The following is a 7,927-nucleotide window of genomic DNA, read 5'->3' as shown; positions in this document are numbered from 1 at the left end:
TTATGTGTTAACAAGTAATTATTGTCGACCTGTGAAAAAGTGTGGTGGAGTTGGCATATGGGTTAGGCAAGATATTGAAGCCAAAAAAATTGACTTGAGTGAATTTTGTGTAGAACAAGATTTTGAAGTTTGTGCACGTCTTTGTCGTTGACGAATTCTATATACACTGTTGTCAACTGCTATAGATCCCCGAAAGGTAACGAGGAAATATTTTTAACTAAACTGTTTAATGTCTTAGAATATCTATATAAACCAAAAATTAATTTAGTTTTGTGTGGCGACTTTAATTTTGACAAATATAAAAATATATATTTCGATGTATTGTGCAACATGTTGACCTGTTTCAATCTTAAACATGTTGTAAATTGGCCAACTCTTGTCACTTATAACTCCTGCACTATAATAGACCAAATTTTCATAAATACTCATAATTACGGACTATGTTGTGTGCTCGATAATACAATATCGGACCATAGATCTGTTCTTTTAGAAATTAGTAATAAAAAAATCGAATCTGAAAGTTATAAATATTGTAAAAGATCTTTTACTGAATATAATATTATAAATTTTGAAACTAAGTTAAATGACGTGGATTGGTCTTATCTTTACAATTTGGATAATTTTGATGAAGCTAATATGTATTTTTATGAATCTTTTTTATACCTTTTTAGGATATATTTTCCAAAGAAAATGATTTATACTGTTGTAAATAAGAAGAAGTGGGTTGATAATCAGGTGGTAATGTCTAGTCATAATCTCAAGGACTTATACAGGTTGAAAATGATATATCCTGAATTAGTTGCTTATTACAATAAAGCAAAAAAGGAAACACTTAAATTTATTATCTTCTAAAAAGAAAAATTATTATCAAAAAATTATTTCTGGGACGAATACTAATACTAATAATTTTACTAAAATCTTATGGAATGCAGTTGCCGAATTAACTGGTAAAAACAAACAAATTAAAAATAATACTTCCCCTTTTGAAAACGGGTTTGGGACGGAAAATCTTGAGGAAACAGCTAATACTTTTAATAACTTTTTTGTTAATGCTCCTGTAGATTTAATTAAACAGCTTCCGAGTACTTTCTATGACTACTCAGCTCTAATGGAGAAAAATAGAAACAGTAGTACTATGTTTCTTTATCCTTTTACTAATGAAGAACTGTTTAACTTACTTAACAGAAAATTTAAAAATAAAGCAGCTTCAGGAGAGGACGAGGTTCCTCTGTTTCTTATAAAAAGGATTTTAAAATCAATTTTGCGACCTATCACATACTTACTTAATTTATCCGGCAAATTTCCTGAAAATTTTAAAACAAATAAGGTTATACCTTTATATAAAAAGAATGACCCATCCTTACTTCAGAATTATAGGCCTATATCTGTACCTAACAGTTTTTCTAAAATTTTCGAATATGCGTTTCTAGATAGGTTACAAAATTTTTTAGATAGCAACAATATAATTACTGACCATCAACATGGATTTCGGTCCCAAAAATCCACTGGTACAGCGATGTTTTCTTTCTATAGTCAAATAATTGAACATGTTGACGCGGGCGAGTGCCCAGCAGCTGTATTTTGCGATCTAAGTACTTAAAGCTTTCGATTGCGTCACTCATGATAAGTTACTAGAAATTCTAGAAATATATGGTATTAGGGGTGTTACCTTAAACTGGTTAGCATCTTTCTTGAGAAATCGGCGACAATATGTTTCTCTATTAGTCACAAAAAGTAACCATTCCACTGATTGTCAATCCAATTCTTTGAATGTTAATTTGGGAGTGCTCAGGGCTCTATCTTAGGTCCAGTTTTATTTATTTTGTACATAAACCAAATTAATTCAGTTATACCAGGTTGTCATTTTACTGCTTATGCTAATGATATATCTGACAATCTCTGATAAAAGTTTTAAAAATTTAAACAGCAAATGTTCTGAAACTTTGAACAGTGTTGTTGATTATTTTAGTTACCAAAATTTATATTTTAATAGTGAAAAAACAGAATTGTTGTGCATCCACACATATCAACATGATGTCGAAGACATAACTCTGATTATCTATAACACACCGTTATGTAATTCACATACGATTTTTGGGACTTTATGTGGATGAAAATTTAAACTGGAAGTCTCATTGTGATAAAATAGTTTGTAAATTAAATAAACTAAGATTTATATTTTTAAACTTGAGGTCAGTACTTACCATAAATCAATTAATTAATATATATTATGCAAAAGTGGAGTCAATATTGAGATACGGTGTGTGTTTTTGGGCCAATTCGACTCATGGAATAAAAGTGTTTATTGCGCAAAAGTGAATCATTCGATGCATAGCTAATATAGCCTTAAAAGAATCCTGTAAGCCACTTTTCAAAAAATACCGTATATTAACGTTGACCTCCCTGTACATTCTTGAGATATGTATGTAATGCAGGTATATTTAATTTAAATGAGGATACTCATTCTTATAACACTCGTCAAAAACATCACTTTCACTTGCCATTTACTAGAATAAATTTAATAAAAAATTCACCTAAATACATTGGACAAAAAATATTTAACAGGCTGCCTGAACATATTATAAAGTCTTGCTTAAATATAAAACATTTCAAGAGAGATTTGAAAAATTATTTACTTGATAAGTCTTTTTATTCCCTTTCTGATTATATGTAATCTGTGCGACTTTTATGGATGCTATCTTGGATTTTAACATAATTGTAGTGTATGTAGTTATAGTAATTTTATATTGTATATCCATTGGATGTAAATTGTATTGACTTTTATGGGTGTTGCCTATATTTTTATCTTTATTGTTTTTGTTGTCTCTATACCTATATCTCTATATCTGTATTGACTATTCCTATACAATTGTAATATTGTCTGAACGGAAATAAATAATAATAATTATCATTATTAAATTTGAAAAAAAAAAAAATTTTACAATCAATAAAAAAAATAGAAAACGAAAAAACACCAACTCTGAAAAAATTTGAGAATTTATAAAAAATGTCAGTTTTTTATAAGAAAAAAAAATTCAAAAATGGTAATCATCGAGAAATTTTCGTTTTTTTCGAAAATTGAAAAAAAAAACAGAGAAAGATAGGTCCAGATAATTTTGATGTTTCTTGAAAAAAAAAATGTCCCGTTAACTCAATTTTTGAAAATATGGTTATTTAAAAAAAGCAATTTTTTTCAAAAATTCATCTTTTTTTGAGTTTCGTGAAAAAATTTGAAAAAATTCTGAGAGGTTTTCAATGGGGTAGAAAACAATAATAAAGTTTTAGCTAAATCGAAAGGGGTCAGGGTTAAAAGTGGTTGATTTGGCGTGGAATTCCCCTTATACCTATACCAAAGAGTGAAATTATGAGAATAAAGTGTAACGAAAAAGATTAAAACAATATTCTCTCTCATCAAATATACATAATATTTGATTCAGTATTTTTTAATAATCCTAAACGTCTTCATCTTCACTGACTTTATTTCGTCCTCCTTATAGTACAATTCACTGCTTCATTTTTTTTCCTTTTTTGGAAATGAATCTAAACTATGTATTTTACTGCTCAAATACTTCATACAAAATCTTTCATGCAATTTCTTAATTTGGAAACATTTAACAAAAAGCTAATAAATAATTGTTTGATTTTCTTTTGTAACTGACAAATAAAATTCTCAAAAAACAGACCGTCTATGAGATTCATATTATAAAACTAAAAAATAATGTATTTTCCATACTATTAAATGTCGTCCCGTACTATTAAATGCAGTTTCTGTAATTTTTAAGGAAGACATAAAAACTATAGAAAAATAAGAATTACGTACCTTACTACTTACTTACAAACTTGTTAGTCTATAAATATATAAATTATGAAGAGTTTATGGTAGACCAAGAATTCTTGAAACTGCCATGTCTAATGACCTGACATCAACTGAATTACATGCCTGTCTGAAGCTCAATTTTCCATACTTTATTTTAACACCGTTTGGTCAATTATCTATAACACTCGTATAAAAATAGACATAAAATAATGGTACATTTAGATCTATATTGAAACAAACTTTCTTCGAATATGTTTGTATCATTGGGCATTAAAATGCCTAAAAAATTGCGTAAGCACAATAATATTCATAATAATTTAGGTAACAAGTTACAAATAATAATGTTCTTAAATCAGAAATCTTAATAATTGTAATTATTTAATTACAGTTATTTAAAAGAAATAAAAAATTAACAGTTATTTTAAATCTCAAAATGACCGAAAAAATGAGTTTATATATTTTTTTTTGATTAAATTTTTAGTTCATATTTGCTTAGCCTTTCCTATTGATAAAAAATAATTTTTGCAAAAGCATGTCAACAGTGACAATCGTTTTTGGTAACTGTTATACTAACTATGTGCACCTAATCGGCAAGGAAATATACTTTATTTTTTTGCTTGTAAATTCGTATTAAGTATACGAAAAAATGGTAAGAGTAAAAAAAGTTTCTAAATGAAATGTAGTGTTAAAAGCTATTTTTCTTGTTGGAATTGGCTAATGTAGAAAGAAATTGTGAGGGAAATAAAACCAAGGGGTACTAATTTTTTTCATTCAAAGACATAAAACAGAAAAAAAAGACTACTCAAAAATACCATTCAACTAGTTGTTAACGTGTACCAAAATTCAAATTTCTAAGTTTAACCGTTTTCGTGAAAAAAAAATAAAAGCTAATTTTTTCGTCCATTTTGAGATTTTTAATATTTTCTCAGAAGGGGCTCAAATCAAAAAAATATATATTGGAAGTACCCCCCTAAAATTACTTTCTAAACACCTCCTTAAAATATTTGCACATCATTATGAAACACCCTGTAATTAAAGCAATTGCGCTAGTATTTCAGAAGTACAATGTTCAATTAATGCGTATTACTGTATAAAGAATAAATAGTCCCTCTAAGCAGACAAAAAAAGTGGTCTGTTTCAAAGACTAAACTTATCTATCCATATTTACTTCGACCGCTGAATCCTAATCCAGGGCCAAAATTGATCCATCAAACTCCACTTTTTTTTTAAATCGCGAACAACCGCCCTTAAATACAAATGCCTACATTTGAAATAGTTTCTAACTTTGTTAGTTAATTTGGGAATAGTGTGTCAAAATATTCCCAAGACGTACACTATTTTTCTTTATTGTCGAATAACCTTAAATGTTTTTAATTTTAATTCCATTGATTAGATTTTGATCAAATTTTGCCTGTAGGTAGCTACTACGAGTGAACTGGGTTGTTTGTATCTTGAGGAATTAATTGAAAACTATGTTTTACACTTCATTTCTGCAGAATCGTATAATCCCTATTAATCGTTAGGTATACCGTTTTGTTTATTTCTGTGTTTATTTATATCTGATTCATATTTTATAGAAAATTGATGTACCGTTATTATTTATTTTCGTTTATTCCATTGTTTACACCAGCATAAACAATAGGTGGAGGTGCTTTCTAAAAGCGCAATGTAAATAAATAAGAAGATACAGTTGATGTGAGATCTTGAAAGTGAACTCGCCGCGTTATAAATACTGCCAGTGGCGCACAAAAAAAAAGTTGACAGTTGTTCAAATGAAATAAATCTGCAACATATAAGATGTGGGATTATTAGTTAATTAAAAGAGCCTTATTCAATATTTTTTTAAAAAACGATATACTTACATTTTAAAGTGGTATAGTCTTTCCGAAGTCAGTTGAACATGTATGAAAACGTCTAGTAATCAAATTTAATGAGTTTCATAGGCGTCCCTAAAAAAGTTTTCTGCTAAAAGTAAGAAATTATAATAATTTGTATGTAATGTGTAGAAAACTTTTATTATGTTCATTTGGCCAACAACATGTTTTAATTATTTATGTACTCAAACAATTTTATTATATTGATGGTAAATTTCGTTCGTTTCCGTTTCAAAATTTCTTCAAAATGCCATGTTGTGATAATATTAGTAAATAAAATGTCACACTTATTTCTCCCTTTCGCAATTTTAATATAAATGATTAATAGAAGGTGCCTATAATAAATTAAAATTACCTGAATCACACCAAATTCCGCATTGCTGCACTGCACTGCTAGGCCCTTTGTTGACAGCCGAATTTATGGCCAGGTGGCCCAGTGCGGCTGTGTTTGTGCCGCGTTTGCATGTGCGCTCTTTTTGGTACATACTGCCAACCTCTTGGTTCTGCAATTGATATCGGAAAGACTTTACATGGGGTTTAACTTTGCTTGGTTTACAGTCTTCCATTGTCGCAGTTATCAATGGTTGAACAATTTTCAGAATGGTTGTCACATCCTCGGTTTAAACTTTTTGACGTTTCGATAGATATATCACTTTCTTCTTCAGAAGGTCCTACAAACTTTTAGGTTTTAGGTCTAGATTGCTGTTTAAAATTCGAAACATCGGCGATTTTTTAGACGATCTTCGGTAGTTGGCTCTATAAATAGCATCGGGTTTTCTGAACGTCGTCTGCTGTAGCATAGCGCGTCTTAAGCTATGGTTTGTTAGAGCTGTAGGCGACGCAAAGCAGACAGTCAGATGTGCGCGTCGGACTTACGTTGGAATCAAGAACACAAGAAGATGGGTAGCTGGTTTGTTAGAGTCTGCTTAGTTGGACTCACGGTAGGCAGAAAATTATGTGCGTCGACGGTTCAGTCGAAATCAAATTCGATTTGATTTCAACGCAGCCGTTCAGTTGAGCTCACAGCGTACAGTGCTAAAAAAGCGTTTATTTTTAACGAATTTTAAAATGGCAACCAAGTTTTCACCAGAAGAAGACGAGAAATTAATCGATCTCGTACGAGAACATCCCCCATTGTATACCGTTCCTTCCAAACGTCTGTTAGAAAACATTGATCATCACTTTTATTTTGACCACGACAACTAATTAAATTCAAGAGAACATCTTTTTCATGTTCTTCTTCCTCAATAAGTATTGTCTCCAAATGTTCATCCATTGTCATGATAAAAATAAATTTTGCCACACTAATAATAAATATTTTCATCTGCATTTACCAGCATACAATCAGAAGCACTAAATCTAACAAAACACTCTCCCTTCAAAACCGATAAAGTTGAACGCTACATATTCTGCTAACAGCGTATGTCGTCTGCGACGCACATTTCTAACAAACCAAAGCTTTATGCGATTATCGACTTCACGGACAGCTCCAGTGTCCAAATTGAGATATATATTTTTTAAAATACTGGTAATTATGTCCGCTTTCTTATGTCACAGTGCCAATTGCGATATATTATGATCTCAACTTGCAATATTTTAAATACTCTTGTAAACTACAATCAGAAATGTTTCCCATACTTGATACCACGAAATATGAACAATATTTAGCGAATATAAAAAAGTACCTAAGGTATAAATCTTAAAACCAATTACTTGTAAATCCTTCATCCACAAATTCTTGAAGCCATAAGTCTAAAAACCTAACCTAATAAACCTAAATTCATTAAATTAAACCCACAAAACCCAATAAAATTTAAACCAATAAAATCTAAACCCACAAAACCTAAGCCAACAGGTTTATGATTAATCAATTGATTAACTGGTTTTAAAATTTATATTATTATATTATTATTATCATTTATATTATTATTTTGTATATTTGCTAAATATTGTTTATATTTTGTGGTATAATTTATGGGAAATATTGTAGCTTATAAGTTTGTAGTATTTAAGATATCGCAAGTTGAGACTTTTAAATATCGCAATTGTAACAGGGACATAAGAAAGCGGACATAATTACGAGTATTTAAAAAATATAAATCTCAATTTGGACAAGTTTTACTACCTCGCACGGAATTTTGATCAATTTTGCCCACTGTGTGGCGGTTCAAAACATGGGTAAAAATTTTGAATCTTAAGCAGATCGGTCTGGATGGCATTGGTGCACTCGATGTTC

This window comes from Anoplophora glabripennis, unplaced genomic scaffold (genome assembly GCF_000390285.2).
Source record: "Anoplophora glabripennis isolate ALB-LARVAE unplaced genomic scaffold, Agla_2.0 scaffold689, whole genome shotgun sequence".
Taxonomy (NCBI): domain Eukaryota; kingdom Metazoa; phylum Arthropoda; class Insecta; order Coleoptera; family Cerambycidae; genus Anoplophora; species Anoplophora glabripennis.
This window is presented reverse-complemented; position numbering follows the sequence as displayed.